The following is a 19,535-nucleotide window of genomic DNA, read 5'->3' as shown; positions in this document are numbered from 1 at the left end:
ACCTAGCGGAACTATGATTTCTATAAATTGTATTGTCACCGGCTCTCGAACTATGTGCTAAGTTACAAGTCTCTAGGTAACCGGGAAGTTAGTTAAAAATGGATTTAAAGATTCCGAAATTAAAATTAATTTTCCTAATATCTCGATCCACGCGCCAGCCAGCGAAATTTTTTTTGATAAAATCTTGCATTGTCACCGGGTTCTGACTTACGGCTCAAGTTTCATATCTCCAGCTCACCGGGAAGTTACTCAAAAATCGATTGAAAGATTCCCCTCGTTTTTCAAGGATTTGTAGTTATCTCATTTAGCGCGCGACCTAGCCGAATTATGTTTTCTGTAAATTTTATTGTCACCGGGTCTCGAACTATGTGCTAAGTTACAAGTCTCTAGGTAACCGGGAAGTTAGTCAAAAATGGATTGAAAGATTCCCAAATTAAAATAAATTTTCCTAATATGTCGATCCACGCGCTACCTAGCGTAATTTTTTTGATAAAATCTTGCATTATCACCGGGTTCTGACTTACGGCTCAAGTTTCATATCTCCAGCTCACCTGGAAGTTACTCAAAAATCGATTGCAAGATTCCCCTGGTTTTCAAGGATTTGTAGTTATCTCACTTAGCGCGCCACCTAGCAGAATTTTGTTTTCTCTAAATTGTATTTTCACCGGGTCTCGAACTATGTGCTAATTACAAGTCTCTAGGTAATGGGGAAGTTGTTAAAAATGGATTGAGAGATTCCCAAATTAAAATTAATTTTCCTAATACCTCGATCCATGCGCCACCTAGCAGATTTTTTTTGATCAAATGTTGCATAGTCACCGGGTTCTGACCAACGGCCCAAGTTTCAAGTCTCTAGCTCACCGGGAAGTTACTCAAAAATCGATCGCAAGATTCCCCTCGTTTTTCAGGGATTTGTAGTTATCTCAATTAGAACGCCACCTAGCGGAACTTTGTTTTCTATAAATTGTATTGTCACCGGGTCTCGAGCTATATGCTAAGTTACAAGTATCTAGGCAACCGGGAAGTTAGTTAAAATGGATTGAAATATTCCCAAATTAAAACTGATTTTTCTAATATCTCGATTCATACGCCAGCTAGCGCAATTTTTTTGATAAAATGTTGCATCGTCACCGGGTTCTGACCCATGGCCCAGGTTTCAAGTCTCTAGCTCACCGGCAAGATACTCACATATCGATCGCAAGATTCCCCTCGTTTTTCAGGGATTTGTAGTTATCTCAATTAGCACGCCACCTAGCAGAATTTTGTTTTCCGTAAATTTTATTGTCACCGGGTCTCGAACTATGTGCTAAGCGATAGGTCTCTAGGTAACCGGGAAGTTGTTAAAAATGGATTGAAAGATTCCCAAATTAAAATTTATTTTCCTAATATCTCGATCTATGAGCCACCTAGCAGATTTTTTTTTGATAAAATATTGCATTGTCATCGGGTTCTGACTTACGGCTCAAGCTTCATATCTCCAGCTCACCGGCAAGTTAATCAAAAATCTATCGCAAGATTCCCCTCGTTTTACAGGGATTTGTAGTTATCTCACTTAGCGCGCCACCTAGCGGAATTTTGTTTTCTATAAATTGTATTGTCAACGGCTCTCGAACTATGTGCTAAGTTACAAGTCTCTAGGTAACCGGGAAGTTAGTTAAAAATGGATTGAAAAATTCCCAAATTAAAATTAATAATATCTCGATCCACGCGCCACCTAGCGGAATTTGTTTGATAAAATATTGCATTGTCACCGGGTTCTGACTTACGGCTCAAGATTCATATCTCCAGCTCACCGGGAAGTTACTCAAAAATCGATTGCAAGATTCACCTCGTTTTTCAAGGATTTGTAGTTATCTTATTTAGCGCGCCACTAACGGAATTTTGTTTTCCGTAAATTGTGTTGCCACCAAGCCTCGAACTGTGTGCCAAGTTTCAAGTCTTTAGGTCACCGGTGCGTTTTTTCAGGAATTTTCAGGGATTTTCGTTTATCTCGATTCGTCTGCCACCTAGCGGCATTTTGTTTTCCACGAATCGTAGTGCCATCGACTCTCAAACTATGTGCTAAGTTTGAAGTTTCTGGATCACCGAGAAGTTAGTTAAAAGTCGATAGAAACATTTCTGTATATCTCAATCCGTGCGCCACCTAGCGGATTTTTTTTTCACTTGCATTGTAATGTTTCCCAGATCTGAACTATGTTCTATTGACAAGTGTCTAGCTCAACGGGAAGTTACCGAAAAAGACTTTTCCGTGGGTCAAAAATTCGTATGATAATGAGGGGAGAAACATGAAAGGGACTTAATGTAAAGGTAAAATAAAACAAGTAAGGAAGGCTAAGTTCGGATGTAACCGAACATTACATACTCAGCTGAGAGCTTTGGAGACAAAATAAGGGAACATCACCATATAGTAAAATAAACTTAGGGTAACCCTGGAATGTGTCTGTGTGACATGGGTATCAAATGGAAGGTATTAAAGAGTATTTTAAAAGGGAGTGGGCCATAGATCCATAGGTGGACGCCATTTCAGGATATCGCCATAAAGGTGGACCAGGGGTGACTCTAGAATGTGTTTGACCGATATGGGTATCAAATGAAAGGTGTTAGTGATTCTTTAAAAGGGAGTGGGCCTTAGTTCCATAGGTGGACGCCTTTTCAAGATATCGACATAAAGGTGGACCAGGGGTGACTCTAGAATGTGTTTGTACGATATGGGTATCAAATGAAAGGTGTTAATGAGTATTTTAAAAGGGAGTGAGTCTTAGTTCTATAGGTGGACGCCTTTTCCAGAGATCGCCATAAAGTTGGACCAGGGGTAACTCCAGAATGCGTTTGTACGATATGGGTACCAAATGAAAGGTGTTAATGAGCATTTTAAAAGGGAGTGGCCTTAGTTCTATAGGTGGACGCCTTTTCGAGATATCGCCATAAAGGTGGCCCAGGGGTGACTCTAGAATGTGTTTGTACGATATGGGAATCAAATGAAAGGTGTTAATGAGTATTTTAAAAGGAAGTGGGCCTTAGTTCTATAGGTGGACGCCTTTTCGAGATATCGCCATAAAGGTGGACCAGGGCTGACTCTACAATTTGTTTGTACGATATGGATATCAAATGAAAGGTGTTAAGGAGTATTTTAAAAGTGAGTGGGCCTTAGTTCTATAGGTGGACGCCTTTTCCAGATATCGCCATAGAGGTGGACCAGGGGTGACTCTAGAATGCATTTGTACGATATGGGTATCAAATGAAAGGTGTTAATGATTATTTAAAAGGGAGTGGCCCTTACTTCTATAGGTGGGCGCCTTATTGAGATATCGTCATAAAGGGGGGACAGGGGTGACTCTAAAATGCTTTTGTACGATATGGGTATCAAGTCAAAGGTGTTAATGAGTATTTTAAAAGGGAGTGGGTCTTAGTTCTATATGTGGACACCTTTTCGAGATATCGCCATAAAGGTGGACCAGGGGTGACTCTATAATGTGTTTGTATTAAAGGTATTAATGAAGGTTTTGAAAGGGAATGGCCCTTAGTTGTATATGTGAAGGCGTCAATAAACCAATCCAATCACTATGTTTCATCCCTTTTTTCGTATTTGGTATAGAATTATAGCTTTTTTTCATTTTTCGAAATTTTTATCGAAAAAGTGGGCGTGGTCATAGTCGGATTTCGCTCATTTTTAACACCAACATAAAGTGAGTTCAGATAAGTACGTGAACTAAGCTTAGTAAAGATATATCGATTTTTGCTCAAGTTATCATGTTAACGGCTGAGCGGAAGGTCAGACGGTCGACTGTGTATAAAAACTGGGCGTGGCTCCAACCGATTTCGCCATTTTTCACAGAAAACAGTTATCGTCATAAAAGCTTTGTCCTTACCAAATTTCATAGGGATTTGTAAATTTTTGTTGGACTTATGGCATTAAAAGTATTCTACACAAATTAAATGATAAAGGGCGGAGCACCCCCATTTTGAAAATTTCTTTTATTTGTGTATTTTGTTGCAGCATATCATTACTGGAGTTGAATTTTGACATAAGTTACTTATATACTGTAAAGATATTGAATTTTTTCTTACAATTTGACTTTAAAATTTTATTTTTTTTTAAAGTGGGCGTGTTCTTCACCCGATTTTGCTAATTTTTATTAAGCACACATATAGTAATAGGAGTAATGTTCCTACCAAATTTCATCATAATATCTTCAACGACTGCCAAATTACAGCTTGCAATACTTTGAAATTACCTTCTTTTAAAAGTGGGCGGTGCCCATTGTCCAAAATTTTACTAATATTCGATTCTTCGTCATAAGTTCAACCCACCTACCAAGTTTCATCGCTTTATCCGACTTTGGTAATGAATTATCGCGCTTTTTCGATTTTTCGAAATTTTCGATATCGAAAAAGTGGGCGTGATTATAGTCCGATATAGTTCATTTTAATTAGCGATCTGAAATGAGTGCCAATGAACCTACATACCAAATCTCATCAAGATACCTCAAAATTGACTCGTTTAACGACCAAACTGAAAAACCCTATCAAAAACTAGGATCTATGCCATAAAATAACTCCGTCCTCTTGGTAAATAGTAGGTTCTAAGACCTACACATGAGCTTCGACATTTTGCAACCCCGCGCTTGGGCCCACGCCTTTTCCGGTTGGTCGATCGTGTGCACCTCTCGCCTTCTCTTAATCTCGCCCAATCTAATGTGGCCGTCTACGCAGCAAGCTTCGAGTGATGCGTTCTTCGAGGTGGTTCATCCGCTTTTTCATTTCCATCTATTCCTATATGACCTCGGACCCAATGTAGATGTATGCTTCTCCCTGTCCCGATTCTTTCCAGGTGTTGCTCACACTCCTACACATTTTTAGATGCTGTGCTACGCGGAATTAATTGCTGCTTGGCTGTAAATAAAAAGTTTACGCGGTTGCGTTTAAGGTGTTTTCCTGTAGTGTTTCTACTGCTTTGGTTACGGCTACTACTTCCACCAAAAAAAAACGCTTCAGTGATGTGGCAGCTGGTAGGATTTGTTTATTTCCGGACCCGCAGACCCTACTCCTACCACTACTTTGGAACCATCGGTGTATCTCCTCGTCCGCCATTTGGGCACCCTTGAGCGAAACATCCACCTCTATTTTGGTTCTAAGAGCCCCTTCGAAGCGCTGATACGGAATCAGGTAGTCTGTTCGTCCTGTAATGATGCTATACTACTATGACCGTATGGTTTGCGCCCAAGCTGCCCCAAGGCACTGAGCCTCGTTGTAGCTTTTAGCGCTATGGTCTTTGCCACCAGGTCTGTAGGTGCAGTAAATATTGGGTATTTTTTTAAAAAACGCTAATGAGAGAAGCTCTTTAGAAGATTTTTATTGTAAAATGAGGACATAAAAGGTAAAAAAGAGAATTGGAGTAAACACACATTTCTGGTTTCTCTGTTTTTCATTTAATTCAAATATATTTATAAAACTTTCAAAAGATGTTAGCAGAAATCTAATTCAATGCTGATATTTATGAGTGCTAGAGCCATTACTCTATATCGAGAAGAAGAAAATTTCTTTCTGAACTCGTAGATTGACAGCTTTGCATTTGTTTTTCCTGTCACATCGTGGTACAGGGGTTTGTGCCAGCGAAACACCCATAGACACGAAGTCCTAATACTAAAATTCGAGGGCATGTCATAAGACACCCAAACCCTACTGTCCGAAACCTGGTTGAAAAGTAATGATAAACTTTATCACTCCCACTATTACGACTTGTGTAAAGACCGGGAAAATATAGACGGCGGTGGCGTAGCCATTATAATACGTAAATCTGTTAAGTGTACTCTGTTACGAAAATACAGACTACAGTGATCGAAAAATATTGGTAAAGAAATTTCTTTTACAAAAAATACGAAAGTATGTTTTTTTTAGTGTGTATTTTCCTGGGGGATCAAGATCAAGTCATGTCAGTCGCAGATTTAAAGCAGATTTAAGAAAATTGTTTAACACCAAAATACAAAATTTTTTGTCTGCAGCGACTTTAATATTAGACACGGTGACTGGGGTTGTTGGAGGGCAATTTCTTTGGAAAATATTCTACACGAAATGAGCATTACTCTACCTATTTCCATTTTATACACACAAGACCCCACATACATTCCTGCTGCTGCAAGATCAAATCCGTCAACTCCTGATCTTGGTTGCACCTACAGCAGTAAACAGCTTAAGCTCTGACCATCTTCCGGTTATGTTTAAGACAGGCATGCTTAACGAACGAACCGATATCATTTCGTTACGATAATCAACGTTAATAAACGAAACAAAGTCATTTCGTTTGTTTCGTTTATTAACGTTGATTATCGTAACGAAATGATATCGGTTCGTTGGTTAAGCATGCCTGGTTTAAGATAAATGATTCTACAAGCCCGTCTCCTCCCATACAATTTGACTTTAAAAACGCAAATTGGAAGCTATACACTAAAGTACTACATAATTCGCTGCGAGATGTGTCATTGGATCTTGATTCCATTAACGACAAATCCCAAATCGATAACAATGTCGCTTTTTTTCAGACAAAATTTTAGATGCTGTGAGATTGGCAGTTCCCAAAGTGCCATGTAAAAACATCATGTCAGCTTACCACCACAACTTACAACTTATTATGACAATAAATTCTTACCGCCGTCAATGGGGTATCGGTATCGATATCGGGTCCCAATCGACTTTGAAATGACGAAAAGGTACACCCGTTTAGTCAACTTAGAAATTTTGCATCACAGAAATAATTCATGGTCAGAAAAATTGGGTGGACTTGAACATGGTTCTAAACCCTTCTGAAATTTAACAAAGGTTCTAAGGAAAAAGTCCCTAGGAATTCCACAACTAGTCTCTGAAAGCGAAATTATTTATACAAATGAGAGAAAAGCGGAATTGTTCTCTGAAAGCTTTTGCCAGTATCACAAAGTTGCGGAAAACTTAGGTACGCAAAGCAATGCTAATTTGGTCACTTCTGCTATATGTAACTTCGATCGGCTTGTAATAAGTACCCCTAGTTCTTGCTACATATGTAGATTTCAAAACTGTAATATATATCATTGGTCAGCTGCGTACAGGAAAGGCATCTGGAATTGATGACCTCAAAAGGGTGATGATAAAGTACTTTACTAAAAGTACAATCGATTTTTAAGCTTTTTAATTAATTCGTGCCTTAAAATACAATACTTTCCTGACACTTGGAAAGTGGCAAACGTTATTCCTATTCACAAAGCAGGTAAACCAAAAAATCTTGTTACTAGCTATCGACCAATCAGCCTATTAAGTAGCCTCAGCAAGATACTAGAACATTTCTTTAAATGTCAAATTTGGGAGGTTTTATCTTCCAACGACATCACACCAGACGAACAGTTTGGTTTTCGAAAATTTCATAGTACTACTCATCAAATTAAAAGACTATGAATGCATATAAAACTAAACTTTAAGACACAAAAATTCACTGCCCTCGTATCCTTAGATATTGAGAAGGCCTTTGATACTATGTGACATGATGGTTTAATTTGTAACTTCATTAACTACGGGTTTCAGCCGCATTTGATCGGAACTATTAGAAGCTGTTTAACTAATGGATATTTTTGTGTACAAGTTGGCAATGAGTTTAGTGACCTTAAACTAATTCCTACTGGGGTTCCTCAAGAACCAGTTATTGGCCCCATTCTCTAAGTAATAAGATAATTTCAAAGTTTTGCAAGCTGTAATTTGGCAGTCGTTGAAGATATCATGATGAAATTTGGCAGGAATATTACTCCTATTACTATATGTGTGCTTAATAAGAAGAACACGCCCACTTTTAAAAAAAAAAATTTTAACTCAAATTTTAAGAAAAAATTCAATATCTTTACACTATATAAGTAAATTATGTCAAAAATCAACTCCAGTAATGACATGGTCCAACAAAATACAAACATAAAAGAAATTTTCAAAATGGGCGCGGCTCCGCCCTGTTTCATTTAATTTGTTTAGAATACTTTTAATACCATAAGTCGAACAAAAATGTACCAATCCTTATCAAATTTGGTAAGGACAAAGCTTCCATGACGATAACAGTTTTCTGTGAAAATGGGCGAAATCGGTTGAAGCCACGCCCAGTTTTTATACACATTCGACCGTCTGACCTTCCGCTCGGCCGTTAACACGATAACTTGAGCAAAAATCGATATATCTTTACTAAACTTAGTTCACGCACTTATCTCAACTCACTTTATCTTGGTGTTAAAAACGGGCGAAATCCGACTATGACCACGTCCACTTTTTCGATATCGAAATTTTCGAAAAATGAAAAAAATCCATAATTCTATACCAAATAAGAAAAAAGGGATGAAACATAGTGATTGGATTGGTTTATTGACGCCTTCACATATACAACTAAGGGCCACTCCCTTTTAAAACCTTCACTAATACCTTTAATTTGATACCCAAATCGTACAAACACATTATAGAGTCACCCCTGGTCCAACTTTATGACGATATCTCGAAAAGGGGGTCCACTTATAGAACTAAGGCCCACTCCCTTTTAAAATACTCATTACCACCTTTCATTTGATACCCATATCGTACAAACACATTCTACAGTCACCCCTGGTCCACCTTTATGGCGACATCTCGAAAAGGCATCCACCTATAGAACTAAGGCCCACTCCCTTTTAAAATACTCCTTAACACCTTTCATTTGATATCCATATCGTACAAACAAATTGTAGAGGGATCACTCCCTTTTAAAATACTCATTACCACCTTTCATTTGATACCCATATCGTACAAACACATTCTAGAGTCACCCCTGGTCCACCTTTATGGCGATATCCCGAAATGGAGTCCACCTATAGATCTATGGCCCACTCCCTTTTAAAATACTCTTTAACACCTTCCATTTGATGCCCATGTCATACAAACACATTCCAGGGTTACCCTAAGTTTATATTCGTATATGGTGATTTTCCCTTATTTTGCCTCTCAGCTGAGTATGTAATGTTCGGTTACACCCGAACTTAGCCTTCCTTACTTGTTTTTAATCTATAATTTTATATAGGTGCCCAGTTTGGGATAAATGGGTGAATGTGCCAAAACGCACATTGCAAAAATACAAGTTAAACAAAATAAGTTGTTGAAAATGATGTTTGATTTGCCGTGGCATTTTTCAACTACAAAGTTGCACACACAAAACAAAATCAGTCTCGTTTCGGACCGTATTAAAAAAATAACTGAAAAATTTGAACGCCCCTGTGATATATCTACAAATCCACTAATTTACAATCTAATGGTGACTTCTTTTCTACACGAAAATGTCGCCATTTTCAGGGGCAAACATTTTTAAGATTCTCACTTCGTCCTGTGAAATTGTAGCCACTTAAAATGTTCAGTGCCACCCTGCACTTGAAAAGAACAAAAACCATATTTTACAAAAAATGCAGTTCGTGTGGTTGTTCGCTGTCAACTGTGATCGCAAATTGCTTTTGATTGTATGATGCCACACATACGTACATATATAGCCAGGAATGCTTAACCAACGAACCGATATCATTTCGTTACGATAATTAACGTTAATAAACGAAACAAAGTCATTTCGTTTCGTTTATTAACGTTAAGAACGTCAAATTAACGAAATGATTTTGTATCATTTTCTGCCATATCAAAACGAAATCAAATCGTTTATGTTGATTATTAATTTCAAACTATGCTGGCAAAGCTGATTGATGGCGGAGTCATTAAAGGTGAAAGCATTGCCAAGCTGATTGCAACTTTTCTCATGAATTTTGACAATACGAACATTTCTCTGAGTATTTTTGACATTACCACCAACGAGTTACACAAACAAATTACATGGAGTTTGTGTCTATGTCCGCTCGCTGTTACCACCTTACGGCTTCACCATGGCTATAGCATTGCCAGCACAATTCAAACATAAAGTATCGCGTTTTTGTTAACGTTTTTAACGTTAACGAAAGCTTTTCGTTTCGGTTAAAAACGAGATACAATTTATCTTGATAATTTCTTTATCGATAATATTTCGAAGTGTTTCAACGGAAACGGTGGACATTTTTTGATAAACGATTAGGTTAACGTTAAGGTGCATACCTGTATATAACATTCGCTTCAGCTTCGTGTGATTCATCAGCTAATTGACAGGGCTGTTTTCTGCACCGTCAATGGCAGCGAGGGCAAGTAATGTTTCATGTTTGGCCATTTTTAGGGGTAGGTTGTTGAGAAAAGATAATGATGCCTTCTATTGAGGCTAAGCTGATTTTACAACAGAACACAACTATTTGAAGGGTTGGCGTGAATGCGACATTTTCGTGTAGAAAAGAAAACACCATAAATAACTCCTAGTTTATTATATAATTTAACTGCCTACTATATTTATGAATAGTATTTATTGCTAGCATGATACAAAAAATGGAGGTAGTTCCATTTAGTGTGACGTTAGCCACTTGACTTTTGCGGGGACAATGACAATTTCACCAAAAGCAAGCTACCAGATTGAAAAATGTTACGAATTTTTCTAATTTTGATGGATTTCATACTAACGAATACGCCTAAATTACTTTCATAGTTATTTTAAATAAAAAAGAAAAAAATTAGCCCCATGCCTTGGAATTATTTTAATACGAAATATCAGCCTAGAAAAGAAGGTTTTTAATAAGTTTTTCGAGCTCCCGAAAATTGTTTTGGTGGAGAAAACATGGATTGAAGTATGCAAAACATACACATTTGTCAATTGCTTGCTCAAAGGAGGTCCTTATAAACCGACAACGCAATTTCTTGATAAATTGGCTACAAGTCCTCATTTTTTATTTTTTTATTTATTGTATAATTCAAGCGTTGCGCTTTAGGAGGGAATTGTTAAACCATTTTTTATGGAGAACATTACCCTGTAGCTCTGCAGGCTAGCCAATAGTTATGAGAGTTTTTTTGCCCGTTGTACCAGGGGTCACCTTGGGGCAGCCCCGCCGATACACATGCTGTGCCCTTTTAGCATTGACGTAGATGTGCAGACTTTGGAGGTACACTTTTTCTCAACATGCCTTGAGAAATATCCACTGTAGGGCATGCTAATAGGGCTATGCTAGATAAACAGGATTTTTCGTGTATTTTTTTTCTATCTAGGGGTCAAGCTGTCATAAAGATATGAGTCATTAACCAATTTATGAGTCATTATCCACTATTTTTCAATAAAATTGCGATATGTATGCACATAAATCGTGCTAAAGCATATTATTATTGTCTAACGTAGGTGAGTCATATCGTCCGATATCTCTCCTATCGCCAGTGGCAAAGACGCTTGAAGCCATTTTGCTCCCTTATTTCCAAGCACATTTGCAGCTAGCCCCTCATCAGCATGGCTTCAGAAAACTCCATAGCACTACCTCCGCGCTAAATGTCATTAGCACCCAGATAAATTGCGGTTTGAATCAATATCCCCACCATAGAACAGTACTCGTAGCGTTAGACCTATCAAAAGCTTTTGATACGGTCAACCATGGCTCGTTACTGCAAGACCTGGAAGGTCCACCCTTCCCCCATGTCTTAAAAGGTGGACCGCAAATTATCTGGGTGGTCGGCAGGCATCGGCGCAATTCAGAAACGAAACATCAAAACAAAGGAGTATTAAACAAGGGGTGCCACAGGGTGGTGTCCTATCCCCGCTTTTGTTTAATTTCTACATATCTAAGCTACCTTCACCACCGGAAGGAGTCACAATCGTTTCCTACGCCGATGACTGCACAATAATGGCCACAGGCCCAGGCCCAAAGATCGATGAGCTATGCAATAAAATAAACGGCTATCTCCCTAATCTCTCCAGTTTTTTCACCTCGCGAAACCTGGCATTGTCACAGACTAAATCTTCCGCGACCTTATTTACAACATGGACGCCCCAAATGTCGACCATATTGAACATCCACGTCGATGGCACTACGCTACCGACTGTCCTACACCCCAAAATCTTGGGTGTGACGTTTGATCAGGATCTACATCTTGGTGCGCACGCAACCGCAATTGTTCCAAGAATTCAGAGCCGTAATAAAATCCTCAAATCCCTTGTTGGCAGTACCTGGGGAAGAGATAAAGAAACGCTCTTGACCACATACAAAGCAATTAGCCAGCCGATTACGTGCTACGCGTCACCCATATGGTCGCCAAGCCTAAAAACCACCCACTGGAAGAAACTACAGGCCTGCCAAATTACTGCTCTCAGAATCGCCACGGGCTGTCTTCTTATGTCCCCAGAACACCATCTGCATAATGAGGCGAGAATACTCCCCATCAGGGAGAGAAATGAGATGCTGACCAAACAGTTTCTGTTGAATACCCAGAAACCTGGGCATCCCAACAGACATCTGATTGACGAACCAGCACCGCCTAGGGGCCTAAGGAGTCATCTCCGTAAGCATTTTGAGGAAATACGGCACCTGAGAACCCAGCCGTATGAAGCGGAAAAACACAAGCAGGTCCTTGGTGAACTCCATAGACAGGCTTCGGACCTTTATGTCGGGAATTGCCCGGTGAATCCAGTACTTGAAGAAAAATATCCAGAACTCGCAGAAGAGGAACGCATACTCCCCAGGGAAACGCGTGTCACTCTTGCTCAACTTCGTTCTGGATACTGTAACAGGTTAAACTCTTACCTATCCAGAATCAACCCCGACATACAAAAGTATGCCCTGCTTGCAATGTGTCCCCACATGACACCAACCATCTCTTTAATTGTAATGTGGAACCAACGCCTCTAACACCCCTTTCCTTATGGTCCACCCCTGTTGAAACGGCAAGTTTCCTTGGACTCCCGTTAGAGGATATTGATGACAATTTGTGATCGGACGCGGCTATTAGGTGGGGCGAGCATTGCTACAACAACAACAACATTATTGTCTCAGATGAACATTGCGTTTTAATTCTAAAGAAAATTTACATCCCGAAAAACCACAATTTCGCCTTAAACAGTAACGGTATGGCAACGCTTCTGGCAAAACAACAAACATTATGAAACTTCAAAAATCCCAAAATACGTCAAAAAATTTTGAGTGGATCTACCTTCTTTTTTGTATCATGATTGCTAGTATTAATTTTAACGCAAAAGATACTTATCAAGGTTTTTTTTCTAAGGTAAATCCTAAATCTCCTAAGCTAGATTTTTTTCCTTTTATCAACTTTAATTTTTAGTAATCCATATATTCTAAACTCACTTATAATACTATAGTTGTAAGGTTTATTTAAGAAGCCATATCATCTAAAACCGTGTATTTAAAAAGCTTAAATAAATTGAATTGAATTGAAACAAGTAAGGAAGGCTATGTTCGGGTGTAACCGAACATTACATACTCAGCCGAGAGCTTTGGAGACAGAATAAGGGAAAATCGTCATGTAGGAAAATGAACCTAAAGGCATAAAGATGGACCAGGGGTGACTCTAGAATGTGTTTTTGCGATATGGGTATCAAATTCAAGGTATTAATGGGGGGTTTTAAAGGGGAGTGGCCCCTAGTCGTATATGTGAAGACGTTTTCGAGATATCGACAACAATGTGGACCAGGGTGACCCAGAACATCATCTGTCGGGTACCGCAGGGTATATGCAATACCACGAACAGTATTCCTGCCATGATTCCAAGGGCTTGTGGTGTCAGCTATTACCTGCCGCAATAGTTAAAGCTGAAGCTGCAATAATTGGGCCTTCCTGCCTTCGCCGTGGAGGGCGCCGCCTCCAAACCGATGCTATCTTGGTTAACTTACGCGAAAACGAGTAACTTGGCGGGAATCTTCGCCATTCCTTGCACAATTAAAAATGCACTTTTTTAAGTATATATTTCACAGCAAAACTTTATTTAAAACAATAGTTTACCGAAACACGTCTGCTCGGGTTAAGTGTAAAATTCTTCTGTGTCTATCTATTACCTTCATTTTTGAGATTAGTTCATTCGAAGCAATTTTACTATTTGTATGGTTAAACAAGAATTATTTTGGACTTTTAAACTCCCTAGCGTTACATTTGTATTTACTTATTTCTTTTTGTTTTATGTTTTTATGTATTATATATATTTTTGTTATTTTTATTTTTACCTTAATGGCTGTTTGTAAAATATTTTGTGTACATAATGAACTAAATATAAACTAATAGTTATTGGTAAACTTTATTCTATTTTTGTGTACAGTTTTGGTAATTCAAAATTTAATTTTTATAGATTTTGTATACTAGCTTATACATACATTTTGTTTATTTCATTTACTTAACTTAAGTATGGTTTTACAGTATGATGTGTTTTTGTTTAAATTTGCTAAAATTTTAATTTTTGGCTATCTCAAAATGAAATTGGGTACAATTGATTATATCTATCTAGGTACTCCTCTTACGCGGTTTTTATGTACCGTTTTGTATTTTTTGCTTTCATTATCAAAAATGGTTACATTTACACCGTCTATATTTGTTACTAAATAGGGGCCCTGATATATGTTTTTATGTTTTTCACGCGGTTCTTTTTGAACTAAAACCATATCGTTTATGTTTATTATTATGGGTTGTGCATTTTTGTCGTATGCATCCTTATTTCTTATTTTGTGTTTATCTACTAATTCTTTTGCCAAGGAGTGACATTTTTGCATTCTATACTTTACTTCTTTTGAATAATCTTCGATATTGTAAATTGGTTCGATTATTTCGTTCTTCAATTCCGATGCCAAGATGGCCTTTTTACCGAAAACTAGTTCAAAAGGAGTAAGTTTATTGTCGAATACCGTATTTGGCGTTGTGTTATGCCAAAACGTAAAATATTTCAAATATGTATCCCAATCATCAAAAGAATCATTTAAGTACGCACGTAGGTACTCATTAAAAACTCCATGGTTTCGTTCGACCGTTCCTACAGTTTCATGATGGTATGGTGTAGAAAAGTTGTGATTAATATTTAATAAGCTGTTTAAATTTGCAATGATTTCATTTTTACATTCAGTGCCTAAATCAGATTTAATGGATTTCATAGCACCATATGTTAAAATAAAGCTTTCGAATAGTGCTGACGCGATTGTTTTTGCACTTTTATCCGGTATTGATATTGTAACTAAGTATTTTTTCAGATCGCAAATTATGGTAAGTGCGAACTTACTACCATATCTCGATTCTGGCAATGGGCCTATTGTGTCAATTACAACAATATCGAAAGATTTATTAGGAGTAGGAGTTAGAACGAGTCTTCTTTATTTCCTATTTTGACTTTGTTCAAAAGACATTTTTCGCATTTCCTAACATAACTAGCTATGTCTTTTGTAATGTTTTTCCAGTAAAATTTGTTTCGTAATTTGGCATATAGTTTTTTCGTTCCACAGCGACCTCCAGTGATGGGATCATTGTGATAAATTGCTAATAATTTTGATTTTTGTTCCTGACCAGTGATTGTTTCAATTAAAATAATTTTTAAAAATTGTAAAATCTTATTTCCTCTGTCTTTAAAATGTGTAATTGTAATGTTTTTGAAAATTAAATAATTGTTTGGCCATTCTATTTCCTTAATATTAAGTTTTCCGGCTTCTGTTTCTAGCCTCGAAAGTAAAGTATCGAAATTCTTTATTTCGTTAGAAAATTCAAAATCAAGTGAAGTTGTTCTTTTAGTCTTTATATGCGCGCATATTCTTAAAAATTTTTTGTTTTTATTATGAAATATTTCTGATCTGATACGAGGAATTTTTTTTGAAAAGTTATGAGTGAATTTATCATAAACGTTTAATGTTTGTATATTTTCACATAAGTCTATATTTTCGGTAGAAATACATTTATCTTTTTTCTTACTCATGGCCCTAGTCTGAACTGCAAGTATATTTTTGGTTGATTCTTTTATTTCGCCAATGGTTATACGAGAAAGTGCATCAGCTCCAACATTTGATTTTCCCTTTATGTACTCTATTGTGAAATTGTATTCTGCCAACTCAAGTTTGATTCTAGAAAGTTTTGAAGATGGGTCTTTCATAGTAAATAAATAGACTAAAGGCCTGTGATCTGATTTTACAATAAAGTGATTTCCATAAACGTATGGTCTGAATTGTTTAATGGCGAAATAAATGGCTAATAATTCCAACTCAATGATGGCTTTCTTTTGTTCTGCCTCATTAAAGGATTTTGACGCATAACATATGGGTAAATCGCTGCCTTGGTGTTCTTGGCTGAGTATTGCTCCACACCCCGTTTTAGATGCATCTACTGTAATGATAAACTGTTTGGAAAAATCTGGGTATTGTAATAGCTTTGGTTACATTATGGATGCATCAAAAGCTTTATCACATGCACTGTCCCAGTTAAATTCTACTCTTTTTCTGTTCAGTCTATTCAAAGGTGCTGCCAGATATGCAAAGTTTGGAATAAAGCGTCTGTAGTAGTTAGCAAAAGCTACAAACCGTCTTACAGCGTCTTTGTCTGTTGGCTTAGTATAGTTACGAATTCCATCTATTTTTGAATCGTCTGGTGATAAACCTTCAGCTGAGCATTTGCGTCCTAGGAATGTTACTTCCGGTCTTAGAAAATTACATTTATTTGGATTGAGTTTAAGGTTGAATGATCTACAAGTATCGAATACTTTAGACAAATTTTTAATGTGATGGGATTCGCTACAGCCAATGACTATAATGTCGTCTACATAAAGAAAAGCTACATTAGGTGGAATTCCTGAAAATGCGATGGTCATCATTCTTGAAAACGAGTTTGGTGCAATGTTCAAACCCAATGGCAATACCTTCCATCGATACGCTCCGCGATCAGTAGAAAACGTGAATCTACGTGTAATGGTATGTAATGGTTGAGAAAAATTTGGCTCTGCCAAGATTGTCTAAAATATCATCGATTCGTGCTAATGGCAATTTGTCTGCTATTAGCTTCTTGTTAACTGCGTTTCTTTTTAGGAACTAGGATAAGGGGACTATTGTAGTTAGAATAGCTTTCGTCGATTAAATCATTTTCTAGTAATTTTGTAACTTGTCTGTTAATTTCTTCTAGGGTAGACGATAATTCTTTATATACGATGGTTCGTTGTCAGTTAACCGCAATTTCTGCTCATAAAAATTGTTTAACGTCATCTTATCGTTGTCAAGCGCGAATATGTCGGCATACTGTATGCATAAATCTAAAAGTTCAGATGGAGCATCTTTGGGAATTTGATTTTTTAAGATTGAAGTTATTTCATTAATTCGCTTCTCATCTGACTTTGTTTTGTCGATTACATATACGTGATAATTTGATAGATTTTCTGTCTTAATAGAATTTTTGTGTACGAATTGTACATCACCTGTGGTATTGATTAATTTTATGACTGGGATATTGGAGTTTGTATTGCATCTTGCGGTAAAAACGCCTTTTTGTATTTCTTGAGATTCAACGAAAAGTGGAGTTGTTGAGTGACCTAAGTCGAAAATTCGAAAAACTTCGCATCTTGGTGGTATAATACACATATCTCTTTCCGTTCCGTGTAGGATTGGCATAATGACTTTTTCGTTATTTGCCCAGAATGAGATGCTACCATTTGAATAATTTATTACACATTTGTTATAATGAAGAAAATCTTTTCCCAGTTTACCGTCTGATGGGATATTGAAGTGATCGTTTACCACATGTAAGCTATGTTCGACTAGATTATTAGAAAAATTTAGGTCTATGTTTATTTTACCTAAGGTAGGAACTGAGTTTGATGTTACATCAGTGATATTAACTATATCGTCAGAATTAATTGGAGTTTGCTTATTGAAGCTTGAAATTTTAATCAGAGAAATATCAGCTTGTGTATCTAGTAAAAATGTACATAATTTGTTAGATCCGGTTATATAAATTTCGACAAAATCGGAGTAATTTAAATTCAGACAGAAAACATTTTTAGTATTTATTCGCTTATCTCCTCGTCCCTCAGTGTTCGCGGCTGAGGGGCGTCCAAGTTTAAAGAGCGAACGTTTGCATTATTTCGCGTATTTGAACTTCCGGCGCTAGTATTGGTTCTGTTTTCTAACCTATTTTGACTGTTGCTAGTGTTACGCGAATTACTATTGTTTCGATTGTCCCTGTTTTGCCTATAGTTGTTGTTTTGCCTATTTTGATTGTTATTATTGTATCTACCGTTATTATTGTTGTTGTACCTATTGAAATTATTATTGTTATTGAACCTATTGAAATTACTATTGTTGTTGTATCTATTATTGTTGTTGTAGTAGTTATTGCCTCTATCGTTATTGCGAAAGTTGGTTTGATTGTTAAACCTTGATCGAAACGCTATACGGTTTTTAAAATGACCATTTACCTCTACTAAAATGTTATTCTGCCCCATTCTGCATTTCGACTTGGATTGGAATTTTTTCGATTTGGCAATTTTGGTATTCTGTGTTCCAATCTCTTTCGATCCAACTTCGAATCGTTCGATTTTGTGTATTCTGCAGTTCCGTTTCTCTAAGTTGCAAATTTGTTGACGGAAAAATATTTTATTTTTATTTTTTTATTAATTTATAACAGAATTTTAACAAAAATGTAAGTAAAACTTGTTAAGAAACGTAAAAGGCTTTATGATGACTGTTTTTATATGTTTCCAGGTCAAAAACAACATGTCGATGTCGCACATTGGGGACGAACTTTTCAAAACCACCTACATATCACAAATATTAACCGATTTTAATAATTTTTGTACAGAAATTTTTGTAATTGAATTCTGAAGAGATACATCGCCCGATTTTTAAAATTATTTAGAAAAAAAACAATTTTGCAAAACGTTCTTTAAAAAATTGTTTAAACAAATTAATTTTGCAAAACGAATGTCAATTAGCAATACCTACTATCTCTTAAAGTGTATATCATTCTCTTAAGTATTGAGCAAAAATTGTATGTCACGAAAGTGATACATAAATACGTATTATAATATAAAGTTCTGCAAAGAATATGCTATTTTGCAACAAATTGTTTAATAAACAAATTAAATTGAAGAATCAAGCGATGTGAGTCTCTTCAGAATTCAATTACGAAAATTTCTGTGTAAACATTGTTGCAATTGGTGGATTTTTCGAACCTGTAAGTGGTTTTGAATTAAATTAGTGCTTAATCCCTAATGTGTGCCGAAGTCCTTGGACGTATTTGCCCTGCAAAAGTATTTGACACATACTTGAAAGCATCCTTATTAAGTCGTAAGTTTTTTTGAACCTAAATAAGAAAATAAGTCATTAAACTTTACCACTTTACTTCTTACAATTCGTCACTCATCTCAAATGGATTACACAAATCTCGCAATATTTGCCTTTCCATTCTCGCCTGGCCATTTTCGTATGCGTTGCTTTCCAACTCAACAAATAATGCCGCGGCTATTGATTCCATTATAATAGACAGCTATAATTTGTCTGTTCGTTGGGTCCAGTTATATGCCAAAGCAAGCTGCCGGAGTAGAGGAAGGTGAAGCGAAAACGTAAACAATCTTGCGGAAAGAATAAATAAATCTTTATAAAGTATTTTAGGCCATTGTAATGAAATTAGCATCCATAAAATTCAGAAAATGTCAACTATATTCGTGCAGGA

The 19,535-nt window shown here is 36.8% G+C and overlaps 1 protein-coding gene across 4 annotated transcripts in view; it reads right to left on the bottom strand.

The window, feature by feature from the left end:
• Positions 1-19,535, bottom strand: part of Uvrag (UV-resistance associated gene) — a 297,213-nt gene that overhangs the window by 65,574 nt on the left and 212,104 nt on the right. The gene's annotated exons all lie outside the window — the stretch shown is intronic.

Source organism: Eurosta solidaginis, chromosome 2, assembly GCF_040869045.1.
Source record: "Eurosta solidaginis isolate ZX-2024a chromosome 2, ASM4086904v1, whole genome shotgun sequence".
NCBI classification, from domain to species: Eukaryota; Metazoa; Arthropoda; class Insecta; order Diptera; family Tephritidae; genus Eurosta; species Eurosta solidaginis.
This window is presented reverse-complemented; position numbering and strand designations above follow the sequence as displayed.